This window comes from Urtica dioica, chromosome 3, assembly GCF_054948205.1.
Source record: "Urtica dioica subsp. dioica isolate 48M chromosome 3, U.dioica_male_clone48M_v1_H2, whole genome shotgun sequence".
NCBI lineage: Eukaryota > Viridiplantae > Streptophyta > Magnoliopsida > Rosales > Urticaceae > Urtica > Urtica dioica.
Window position 1 is genome coordinate 32,191,035 of NC_142758.1, and position 13,944 is coordinate 32,204,978.

The window sequence follows — 13,944 nt, forward strand, 5'->3', positions numbered from 1 at the left end:
GAAGAAGCTTTTGGAAAGTTTGCAACGCTCGTCTCCCCTCGCAGCACGTCTCTCTTCCTTTCCTCGGCACCTCGAGCAACCACGAAAGTTTCTATCACTAAATCACTCGAAATAAAGGAATTAGTGAGTGGGCACTTTTAAACACTACGACTTAAGAACAAGTCTTGAAGTCGCAGAGCTAAACACTAGGTCGAGTGAGGACCTAGGTGCCAAGACAAGAAAAAAATCGAAAATAAACTAGAGAGAGAGAGAGGATTTTCGGCCACAAGTTCTAGAGAGAGAGTCTCTCAAATCTCTTAAACTTTGATGAATGAAATGTGAGGAAATGAGGCTCCTATTTATAGGAGAGGTCTCACCTTCTATAAGGTAGATTCCTCTTCTATAGAATATCACATATTCATGAGCCAATTACCTCTTTTCCCACTTGAGATGCTCGGCCAACATAGGCTTCAATAAGCCTTGGATTTGTTTCCTATTTTGTTCCAAGCCTTGCTTTGACTCTCTCTTGGCCGAAGTTATGCTTTCCTTCTTGAGGAAATTTGTTTCCTCTTTTTCTTTTGGCAAGTATCTTGATACATTTATGCACAAAATAATCTCTCTTTTCCTTGGGTATTTGGGCGCCTATCCTCATCTAGAAGGAGCTTCTAGAAGCTTCTTCATTTGTTCATGACAACATGAGAAAAGCCCATTAAGAATTTTCAATAAAATTCTTATGAAATGAAATTAATTCACGAGGCCCAATAATCAAGTTATGGCCGAGTGACATTAAGTCATCAAATGAACTTGTCAAAAAATTTATTGACATTCATTTCATCATATGTCTCAAAAGACAAAAATACCCTTTTGATAATTTTCGTTCTTGTTTTGACTTAGCTTCCAGTTTAACTATTCCTATCGATGTGATTCGTGACAGTGACCTCATGGACCCAAATGAACAAAGCTTGAGCTAAACACTTGGACTCAAAAGTTCACAAACCTTTTCCAAGTTTAGCTTAATGCCAACTGACTCCACTAAAGAGCGGACACTGAAAATCTCTCGGTTCAAATGAATTTGTTTTCTACTCAAGAATTCGACCTAATTATAATGAGCGGATCCACTGAATATTATCTATGTTTACCCTTCATGAATGTCATCAGCTAGTCGGGATTTACTAAATTACCATTTTACCCTTCTAGCTGTTATTTCCTCAACTCCTTTGTCGCTTGTGAATAAGTTAGAAACAATGTATTGACGAGGAGCTAACAAGTCACATTGTTTCATCCAAAAGAGTCGGGACTCAATTTGGACACTGGCCAGTTCATTTATTCACACTCCAAGGAACAAAGCATGAGGTGACATACATTGCATTTCAGCAATCTTGTACATGAATTCCATATCTATGAGAACTTCACAAAGTTACTCATGACATACTCACAACTTAGTACTTCACCAATAGGCCCTGTTCGGAATCACATAGTGAGTCCGAACTCTGACTTTCTCAAATGAGAATACTAAGGTGTGAAATGGCATGTCTCATTTCAGGATTAAGGTAAGCATGATGCAATTCATACATAGTGACTTCGAGACATAAGAGGTTAAATGGTTTGTTCTTATCTTGTCTCTAGAAGTGCACTGGTCAATTCAGTACCTTCGGAAGATACCTAGAAGAACTATAGAGTCTCCAACTCTCAATGCCTCATAACCAGACATCATAGATTCTTCTAACAATCATACCGAGGTCAATAGTCATTTGACCCTAAGATTGCGAATATATCGTTTTAAGCAAACTACGAAGAGTTTGTTCATGCAAATCTACATTTGTCTCTTCATAATTTGTTAAGTTTGTTTATGGACTAAAAGACTAAGGTTTTATCATAAAGCTTCAAACAAAGAAAGAATGAATGAACGTTTCAACTTTATTAATGAATGAATAGGCAATTACAAGCAAGAGTCTTCATGAGACTTTATTACATCAAATGTACAAAATAAAGATTACAACTCTTCTTGTGGGCATCATTGACAACAGTAGGCGCCCAACATGTCCTCTAGAAGGAGCTTCTAGAAGCTTCTTTATTTGTTCATGAAAACATGAAAAAGGCCCATTAAGAATTTTCAATAAAATTCTTATGAAATGAAATTAATCCACAAGGCCCAATAAGACTAGTATTGGCCGAGTGATGCATGTCATCAAATGACCTTGTCAAAAAATTTATTGACATTCATTTCATCATATGTCTCAAAAGACAAAAATACCCTATTTACAATTTTCGTTCTTGTTTTGACTTAGCTTCCAGTTTAACTATTCCTACTCGATGTGATTCGTGACAGTGACCTCATGGACCCAAATGAAAAAAGCTTGAGCTAAACACTTGGACTCAAAAGTTCACGAACCTTTTCCAAGTTTAGCTTAATGCCAACTGACTCCACTAAAGAGTTGACACTGAAAATCTCTCGGTTCAAATGAATTTATTTTCTACTCAAGAATTCAACCTAATTATGATGAGTGGATCCACTGAATATTATCTATGTTTACCCTTCATGAATGTCATCAGCTAGTCGGGATTTACTAAATTACCATTTTACCCTTCTAGCTGTTATTTCCTCAACTCCTTTGTCGCTTGTGAATAAGTTAGAAACAATGTATTGACGAGGAGCTAACAAGTCAAATTGTTTCATCCAAAAGAGTCAGGACTCAATTTGGACACTGGCCAATTCATTTATTCACACTCCAAGGAACAAAGCATGAGGTGACATACATTGCATTTCAGCAATCTTGTACATGAATTCCATATATATGAGAACTTCACAAAGTTACTCATGACATTCTCACAACTTAGTACTTCACCAATAGGCCGTGTTCGGAATCACATAGTGAGCCCGAACTCTGACTTTCTCATATGAGAATACGTAAGCTGTGAAATGGCATGTCTCATTTCAGGATTAAGGTAAGCATGATGCAATTCATACATAGTGACTTCGAGACATAAGAGGTTAAATGGTTTGTTCTTATCTTGTCTCTAGAAGTGCACAGGTCAATTCAGTACCTTCGGAAGATACCTAGAAGAACTATAGAGTCTCCAACTCTCAATGCCTCATAACCAGACATCATAGATTCTTCTAACAATCGTACTGAGGTCAATAGTCCTTTGACCCTAAGATTGCGAATATATCGTTCTAAGCAAACTACGAAGAGTTTGTTCATGCAAATCTACATTTGTCTCTTCGTAAGTTGTTAAGTTTATTTATGGACTAAAGACTATTGTTTTATCATAAAGCTTCAGACAAGGAAGATTGAATGAACGTTCCAACTTTTTATTAATGAATAAGCAATTACAAGCAAGAGTCTTCATGAGACTTTATTACATCAAATGTAGAATATAAAGATTACAACTCTTCTTGTGGGCACCATTGACAACAAACTCCCACTTGACTCAAAGAAGATGTGTGTAGTCTTGCATGCCTAATCACTCTCGATGTTGGTCGAAGACCTTGTTCGCTAGGGCCTTTGTGAATGGATCTGCTAGGTTGTCCACCGTTGAGATCTTCTTCAGTTCCACGTCTCCGCGCTGCACGATCTCTCGAATCAAATGGTATTTCCTCTCAATATGCTTAGAGCGCTTATGGCTTCGAGGTTCCTTTGAGTTAGCGACAGCCCCACTATTATCACAATAAAGGGTCATGGGCTCGTCGACGTTTGGAACAACTTCCAAATACTTAAGGAATTTTCTAAGCCATACAGCCTCTTTGGATGCTTCACAAGCAGCCACATATTCTGCTTCCATTGTGGAGTCAACAATGCAAGATTGCTTAATACTCCTCCACACAACAGCTCCACCATTAAGGATGAACACAGATCCCGAAGTGGATTTCCTGGAATCCTTATCCGCTTGAAAATCGGAGTCGGTATATCCCGTCATAGTCAGGTCAGTACCTGAGTATGTAAGCATCAAGTTCCTAGTTCTTCGAAGATACTTAAGAACATGCTTAACAGCAATCCAGTACTCGAGTCCAGGGTTGGATTGGAAACGGCTAACTACGCCAACGGCGAAACAAATGTCAGGTCTAGTGCAAAGCATAGCATACATGAGGCTTCCTACGGCAGAGGCGTAAGGAATTTTCTTCATGTCTTCAATCTCTTATGCAGTCTTGGGAGACTGGTCCTTAGAGAATGAAACTCCATGCCTAAAAGGTGTTTGACCCTTCTTGGAGTCTTGCATCGAGAAGCGATCCATCACCTTATCAATATAAGATGCTTGAGAGAGCGACAGGGTCCGGTTTTTCCTATCTCAAAAGATTTGGATTCCCAGAATGTACGCGGCTTCTCCTAGATCCTTCATATCGAATTGCTTTGCCAGGCAGACCTTAACCTCAGATAACTTACCCACGTCATTACCAATGAGTAGTATATCATCTACATATAGCACCAGAAACACAACTTTACCTTCGTGTATTAACTTGTAAACACAAGGCTCATCGATTGACTGTTCAAAGCCGAAGCTTTTCACAGTTTCATCGAATCTGATATTCCATGACCTAGATGCTTGCTTTAATCCATAAATGGACTTAAGCAACTCACAAACCTTGGCTCTTGACGTTCTTCCACGAAACCGTCTGGTTGAGCCATGTAAATGCGCTCGTCAAGATTGCCATTCAGAAAGGCTGTCTTGACATCCATTTGCCAGATCTCATAGTCGAGAGCTGCAGCTATGGATAGGAGTATACGGATGGATTTAAGCATCGTGACTGGCGAGAAGGTTTCTTAATAGTGAATCCCTTCTTGTTGGGTATAACCCTTCGCCACAAGTCGTGCTTTGAACGTCTCAAAGTTCCCATCAGGACCCCTTTTCTTCTTGTATATCCACTTACACCTTACGGGTTTAATCCCTTCAGGAAGGTCTACAAGTTTCCAGACTTTGTTGACATACATCGAGTGCATTTCAACTTTCATGGTGTCAAGCCAAAGGTTTGATTCAGAACAAGCCATCGCTTGGCTATAGGAAACAGGATCATCCATGTCAGAGACGGCTACAAGAGAGTCTCCATAAGACATGTACCTGTCAGGCTTTTGAGTAGCCCTCCCACTACGTCGAAGTACTAATTGACGAGATTCTGATGAGTTAGGTTATGTTTCAGTTGGGGTAAGAACAGTTCTTACAGATGAGGTAAAAGCTTCCTCACCCAACTTTTCTTCAAGCACAATTTTGCTTCTAGGTTTTGCATCCTTCATAAAGTCCTCCTCGAGGAAACGAGCATTCGTGCTAACGAAAGTCTTATCGTCCTCGGGACTATAGAAGGTAAAACCCTTGGTTTCCTTTGGATATCCCACAAACAAGCACAATTCTGATCTACTAGCCAACTTGCTAGTCTTTTGCCTTAACACGTGTGCAGGGCAACCCCAAATTTTGATGCGGCCAAGATTCACTTTACGGCCAGTCCATCGTTCATAAGGAGTACCAGGAACCGTCTTGGACGGAACTTGGTTCAGAATATAAGCGGCTGTTTCGAGGGCATATCCCCAAAAGGAAAGAGGGAGTGATGAGTAACTCATCATTGATCTAACCATCTCCATAAGAGTTCGGTTTCTTCTCTCTGACACTCCGTTTTGTTGAGGTGTGCCAGGTGCGGTAAGCTGAGAAGTGATACCTTCTTCTTTAAGAAAGTCATCGAACTCTCCAGACATATACTCACCACCTCGATCAGATCGAAGGGTTTTGATCACTTTGCCAGTTTGCTTTTGCACTAAAGCCCTAAAGACCTTAAATATGTTAAAGGTCTCGGATTTGTGTTTGAGCAAATAGACAAAACCATATCGCGAGTAATCATCGGTGAAGGTAACGAAGTATTCGTATCCTCCACGTGCCTATTGGCTGAGCGGACCACATGCATTAGAATGTACTAGTTCCAGCAACTCAGTGGCTCTTCGACCCTTATCGGAGAAAGGTCGCTTAGTCATTTTTCCTTCTATGCAGGATTCACAAGTAGGTAGTGAACCTATTGCAGAGGCTTGGAGTGGACCGTCCCTCATAAGTCTCTTAATCCTATCTAGACTGATATGACCAAGTCTCAAGTGCCAGAGGTATGTTGATTTTGTTAGATCGGAGGATTCAGAAAGTTTGATCCTCTTTGGCTCCATAATTAGATCGTTATCTATTTCGGTGTCTAAAAGAGAAGGTTGAGTGGGATAGATGTAAAAAAGAGCATTCTTCATACATGCATCAGTGACAAAAAAATTATCAGGAAACGAAATACGAATTCCATTCTTGATGAACTTTAAACAATAATCTTGCTCAAGAAGACGAGCAACGGATATTAAGTTCTTCCCAAAGGTAGGAACAAAATAAACATTATTCAAGTTTAAAGTGCGGTCTTCAAAAGACAGCGTCACGGATCCCACAGCCTTCGCAGACACCAGGCTCCCATCACCCCATTTGAAACAGAACTCGCCTTTCTCTAAGCTTTTGGTTTTCTTGAAACCATTCAAGGAACAACAAATATGGTTAGTAGCAGCGGAGTCAAGAATCCATGTTGATACATTATCAGCTACTAAGCATGCTTCGGTAACTAGTACAATATTATGTTCCTTTGCTTTGAGATAGGCAGGACAATTCTTTTTATCGGCCTTGTGAGGTCTCTTCTTAGTTCCAGAGGCGGAGGCTTTGTGCATGTACTTCTCCTTGAGCCCTCTTTTTCTTAGTGAGTGCCTCAGCGGTTTGAAGTTCCTTCATGAGCTCGGTAACAGTGTACTCTAGCTTGTTCATGGAGTAATTCAACTTGAAGGTATCAAAGGTTTCGGGGAGAGTTTCCAAGATCATATCTATTTTAGTCTCCCCATCAATCTCAGATCCAAGGATCTCCATTTCGTTTAGATAGCTAATGATCAGCATCATATGATCTCTAACGGGAGTTCCAGCCTTCATACGACAATTCATGAATTGTCGGACCGCTTGTTGCCTAGCTTGACTTCATTGCCCTCCAAACATCTCATGGAGATTGTAGAGCATATCGGTGGCAGTTTTGTAATCACGATGTTGTTGTTGCAACACATTGTTCATCGATGCCAGAATGTAGCACCTCGCAATCTCATCGGATCGAAGCCAGGCCGCCAGGGCGTCTTTTTCCTCTTGCGTCGAATCTTCATTCGTTTGAGGACAGGGGGTGGTGAGAACCCATTTGTGCTTGTCGATAGTAAGGACTACGTCGAGGTTACGTTTCAGTCGACGTACTTGTCGCCTTCAAGTTTATTCGAGGAAAGAATGGTTGAGAGAGGGTTGAGAGACATATTGCCTATAAAAGTTGAAACAAGTTTATGATTAGTCTTTTGTTTAGGATTTAAGTTTTATTAAGACTTTTATAAAATCCAAAGGTGTTATAAACCAAACGATAATTTACTCCCTCAAGAGAAGGCCGCAAAAAATCTCCATTTATAAGTAAATGACACATCATTAATGCTAAGCCAAGATGTCAGTACATCAATTTTGACTAGCCACCTTTTAAATTAGTTTGATCACTCACATCCTTTCGCAGAGCCTCAAGGGAGGATTACTAGGGATTGCGCCTAAGTGTGCAACCAACCACTTAGTCCAAAAGGTCAACTTTGAAAAACAATCCCCCAAGGGGAGGCCTTGCCATCATCGTCTCACTCTCGGACGTAGCTCATTGAGCAATGATCGAAGCAATAACGCCTTGAAGTACTCCCATTTAAGTGAGGGTCGCAAGAGCAGCTCTTAGTCCCATGTTAATTGCTTCTTTCATTAGTGTTGGGGATCGTGGGTTACAAACAACAAGTATAACCCTCCCACTTAGATTTTGGAGTTGGTTCATCGACTCTTATAAGTTTGGAAACAGATTTCCTAGTTAAAGAGCGATAGAGCGGACAACTAGAAGAGAATCCTAGATCGACATGTTCAGAGCAGTATTAGTGCATAAAGGCACAAGGTACATACTCGATATTTTCCTATTTTCTATTTCGGGAAAGTGTGTAAGGGAAGTGTGAACTTCAACTCACTCGAACACTTGAAAGTTTGAGATTACACATCTTTTTATTTTTTGGCTTGTCTACAAAGAGACCTCCCACTCAAATTTTCAAGAGCATATAGATTTTGAACATATGTGATATAGATATAGTTTTGAAAACATTTTGAAAACTTATTTGATTTGGATGACAAAATATTTTCAAGTTTGAAAGTGAAAACGGTTTTTCAAAATTCAAACTAGTTTTGTAAAAACTCAATTTCAATTAAACTTTCAAAAATCAAAACATTTTAATCTTACACATCATGTTTATAATCATATGAAAAACATTTTTGCTCAAGAAAATTTTCTAATTAGAGTTCTACAACTCATGGTAGTGGGGTTTGAAAATCCGGATTTCTAAAAAACTGGAGTTTCAGCACAGCCGCGCACCTTGGAGTAAAATCGCCATATCTGGCGGCTCCGATGTTCTTTTGAGCCGAAACTGGTGGCATTGGACAGAGGACAGACAGAGATTTAATATGATTCAAGAATAATTAAATATCGATTTCTGAGCAGAGAGTTATGCCACTTTTAATGCGGGTTTACTCCAGCTCGAAGAAAAAGAAATAATTAAAGCTTGGTCCTTTTTAGGTGCGAAAAATAATCGAGTGTAACGGAACGTTTTATGACGGTTGTTAAAGCTTTTATTTGTGTTTTATTAGCAAGGTAATAACAAGGCATAAAAGAAACAACAACAAGCATAAAACGATTCAAGTAAAAATAAGAAACTAGTAAGACAAGAAAACTAGTCACAAAATTTACTCGAAATTTCTCAAACCTTTAAAACACGTTTTTCAATACAAAAAATTAAAAACTTTTAGAACTGATTCTAATGTGTTTTAAAAACATCCCAAACTCATAGAAAATCAACATGATTTTTAATTTAAAGGCATGAGCAATAAATTAAAAAAATCTAAGATAACAATTCAAACTTGTCACAACATTAGTAAACTTTCGAAAACGATTTTCAAGCTCATATTTTTAAATACATGTACATGCTAATCTTTGACCATAGCTCTGATACCATTTGTTGGAATCGATCTAGGGTTTAAGAAAATAATTAACGCTTCGGTAAGCGGCGGAATTTTAAAAATTTTCTTTTACAAGTAAAACCAGTTTTTACTAACCTAGACAAAAGAGCAAGTACACGTAATTAAAACTATTATGAGCTAAGAAGTTTACTAACCTTTCTTGAAGCTTGATCTTTGAGAAGCTCTTAGAAAGTTGCAACGCTCGTCTCCCCTCGCAGCACGTCCCTCTTTCTTTCCTCGGCACCTCGAGCAACCACGAAAGTTTCTATCACTAAATCACTCGAGAGAAAATGAATTAGTGAGTGGGTACTTTTAAACACTACGACTTAAGATTGAGTCTTGAAGTCGCAGAGCTAAACACTAGGTCGAATGAGGACCTAGGTGCCAAAACAAAAAATCAAAAATAAACTAGAGAGAGAGAGGAAGGGGCGGCCAAAGTTCTAGAGAGAGAGTCTCTCAAATCTCTTAAACTTGGATGAATGAAATGTGTGGAAATGAGGCTCCTATTTATAGGAGAGGTCTCACCTTCAATAAGGTAGTTTCCTCTTCTATAGAATATCACATATTCATGAGCCAATTTCCTCTTTTTCCCTTTGAGATACTCGGCCAACACAAGCCTTCTAGAGGCCTTGATTTGTTTCCTTTTTTGTTCCTTTCTAGCCTTGGCCGATTCCCCTATTGCATCCTCATGCAAATTTGTTTCCTCTTTTTCTTTTGGAAAGTATCTTGATACATTTATGCACAAAATATTCTCTCTATCTCTTGGGTAGTAGGCGCCCAACATGTCCTCTAGAAGGAGCTTCTAGAAGCTTCTTTATTTGTTCATGAAAACATGGAAAAGGCCCATTAAGAATTTTCAATAAAATTCTTATGAAATGAAATTAATCCACAAGGCCCAATAAGACTAGTATTGGCCGAGTGATGCATGTCATCAAATGACCTTGTCAAAAAATTTATTGACATTCATTTCATCATATGTCTCAAAAGACAAAAATACCCTTTTGACAATTTTCGTTCTTGTTTTGACTTAGCTTCCAGTTTAACTATTCCTACTCGATGTGATTCGTGACAGTGACCTCATGGACCCAAATGAACAAAGCTTGAGCTAAACACTTGGACTCAAAAGTTCACAAACCTTTTCCAAGTTTAGCTTAATGCCAACTGACTCCACTAAAGTGTTGACACTGAAAATCTCTCGGTTCAAATGAATGTATTTTCTACTCAAGAATTCAAACTAACTCTTTTGCTAGTTTAAGAAAGTCATCTAACTCTCCAGACTTATACTCACCTCCTCGATCAGATCGAAGGGTTTTGATCACTTTGCTAGTTTGTTTTTCCACTAAAGCCCTAAAGACGTTAAATACGTTAAAGGTCTCGGATTTGTGTTTGAGCAAATAGACAAAACCGTATCTTGAGTAATCATCAGTGAAGGTAACGAAGTATTCATATCCTCTATGTGCCTGTTGACTGAGCGGACCATATACATCAGAATGTACTAGTTCCAGCAACTCAATGGCTCTTCGACCCTTATCAGAGAAAGGTCATTTGGTCATTTTTCCTTCTATGTAAGATTCAAAAGTAGGTAGCGAACCTATTGGAGAGGCTTGGAGCGGACCGTCCCTCACAAGTCTCTTAATTATGTCTAGACTGATATGACCAAGTCTTAAGTGCCAGAGATATGTTGATTTTATTAGATAGGAAGATTCAGATAGTTTGATCCTCCTTGGCTCCCTAACTAGATCATTATCTATTTTGGTGTCTAAAAGAGAAGTTTGAGTGGGATAGATGTAGAAAATTGCATTCTTCATACATGCATCAATGACAAAAGAATTATCAGGAAACGAAATACGAATTTCATTCTTAATGAACTTTAAACAATAATCTTGCTCAAATGCTGAGCAACAGATATTAGGTTTTTCCCAAAGGAAGGAACATAATAAACATTATTCAAATTTAAAGTGCGGTCTTCAAAAGACAGCGTCACGGATCCCACAGCCTTCGCAGACACTAGGCTCCCATCACCCTATTTGAAACAGAAGTCGCCTTCCTCTAAGCTTTTGGGTTTCTTGAAACCAGTCAAGGAACAACAAATATGGTTAGTAGCAGCGGAGTCAAGAATACACGTTGATACATTATCAGCTACTAAGCATGCTTCGGTAATTAGTACAATACTATGTTCCTTCGCTTTGAGATAGGCAAGAAAGTTCTTCTTCTCGGCCTTGTGAGGTCTCTTCTTAGATCCAGAGGTGGAGGCTTTGTGCTCAGTAGCATGTGCATCTCCTTGATTCATCTTTTTCTTAGTAAGACCCTCAGCAGTGTGAAGCTCCTTCATTAGCTCGGTAACAGTGTACTCTAGCTTGTTCATGGAGTAGTTCAGCTTGAAGGTATCGAAAGATTTGGGGAGAGTTTCCAAGATCATATCTATTTTGGTCTCCTCATCAATTTCGTATCCTAGGATTTCCATCTTATTCAGGTAACTAATGATCAGTATCATATGATCCCTGACAGGAGTCCCAGCCTTCATGCGACAGTTCATAAGCTGTCTGACTGCTTGTTGTCTGGCCTGACGCCCTTGCCCTCCAAACCTCTCATGGAGATTGTAGAGGATGTCGGCGGCAGTCTCGATGTCACGATGTTGTTGTCGCAACATATTATTCATTGATGCTAAGATACAGCATCTCGCAATCTGATCGAATCGAAGCTAGGTTGCTAAGGCGTATTTGTCCACTTGAGTCGAATCATCATTCGTCAAAGGAGGAGGAGACAGGGTGGTGAGTACCCATTTATGCTTGTTAACGGTAAGTATTATGTCGAGGTTATGTTTCCAATCTACGTAGTTCTCGGTTTCGAGTTTGTTTGAGGAAAGAATGGTTGAGAGAAGGTGGAGAGACATATTGCTTAATTAAGTTGAAACAAGTTTATGATTACTCTTTTGGTTTAGGATTTAAGTTTGTTTAACATTTGATAAAATCCAAAGGTGTTATAAACCAAATAATAATTTACTCCCTCAAGAGAAGGCCGCAAAAAATCTCCATTTATAAGTAAATGACACATCATTAATGCTTAGCCAAGATGTCAATACACCAATTTCGACTAGCCACCTTTTAAATTGGTTTGACCACTCATATCCTTCCGTAGAGCCTCAAGGGAGGATTACTAGGGATTGAGCCTAAGTGTGCAACCAACCACTTAGTCCAAAAGATCAATTTTGCAAAAAACAATCCCCCAAGAGGAGGCCTTGTCTTCATCGTCTCACTCTCGGACGTAGCTCATTGAGCAATGATCGAAGTAAAAACGCCATAGAGTACTCTCATTTAAGAGAGGGCCACAAGAGTGACTCTTAGTCTCACGTTAATTAATTCTTTCATTAGTGTTGAGGATCGTGGGTTACAAACAACGAGTATTACCCTCCCACTTAGTTTTTGGAGTTGGTACATCACTCTTATAAGTTCGGTAACGGATTTCCTAGTTATAGAGCGATAGAGTGGACAACTAGAAAAGAATCCTAGATTTTCATGTTCAGAGAAGTGTTAGTGCATAAAGGCACAAGGTACATACTCGGATGTTTACCTATTTTCTATTCGGGAAAGTGCATGAGGGAAGTGTGAACTTCAACTCACTCGAACACTTGAAAAGTTTGAGATTACACATCTTTTTATTTTTCGGCTCGTCTACGAGGAGACCTCCCACTCCAATTTTCAAGGGCATATATATTTTGAACATATGTGATATAGATATAGTTTTGAAAACATTTTGAAAACTTATTAGATTTGGATGACAAAATATTTTCAAGTTTGAAAACGAAAACGGTTTTTCAAAATTCAAACTAGTTTTGTAGAAATTCAATTTTAATTAAACTTTCAAAAATCAAAACATTTTAATCTTTCAAATTATATTTATAATCTTACAAAAAACATTTTTGCTCAAGAAAATTTTCTCATTAGAGTTCTATAACTCATGGTAGTGGGGCTGAAAATCCGGATTTCTAAAAAACTGGACTTTCGAAACAGCCGCGCACCTTGGAGTAAAATCGTCATAACTGGCGGCTATGATGTCTTTTTGAAACGAAACGAACTTCATTGGAAAGAGAACAAACAGACCTTTAATTTTATTCAAGAATCATAAAATTTCGAATTCTGAGCGGAGATTTATGCCACTTTTACTGTGGCTTTTCTCGAGCTCAAAGAAAACTGGAAATAATTAAAGGTCGGACTTTGAGTGCGAAAAAAGAATCGAGTGTAACGGAACGTTTTAGGAAGTTGTTAAGGCTTTTATTTGTGTTTTATTAACATGGTAATAACATGGTATAAAAGAAATAACAACAAGCATAAAACGATTCAAGTAAATAAAAGAAACTAGTAAGACAAGAAAACTAGTCATAAAAATTACTCGAAATTTTTTCAAACTTAAAAACACGTTTTTCAATATAAAAAATTAAAAACTTTTAGAACTGATTCTAATGTGTTTTAATAACATCCCAAACTCATAGAAAATCAACATGATTTTTAATAATAAATTAAAAAAAAAATAAGAACACAAGTCTACCTTGTCACAAAATTAGTAAACTTTCGAAAACGATTTTCAAGCTCATAATTTAAATTACATGTACATGCATATCTTTGACCATAGCTCTGATACCATTGTTGGAATTGATCTAGGGTTAAGAAAAATTTTAAGGCTTCGAGCAAGCGCCGGAATTTAAAAATATTCTTTGAAACGAGTAAAACGATTTTACTAACCTAGACAAAGAGCAAGTACATGTAAATAAAAACTATTATGAGCATTAAAAATTTTCTAACCTTTTTAGAAGCTTCAACGTTGATGAGCCTTCAGAAGGTTGAAACGTTCATCTCCCCTCGCAGCACATCTCTCTTCTTTCCTCGGGAACTTGAGCAACCACAAAAGTTTCTATCACAAGAA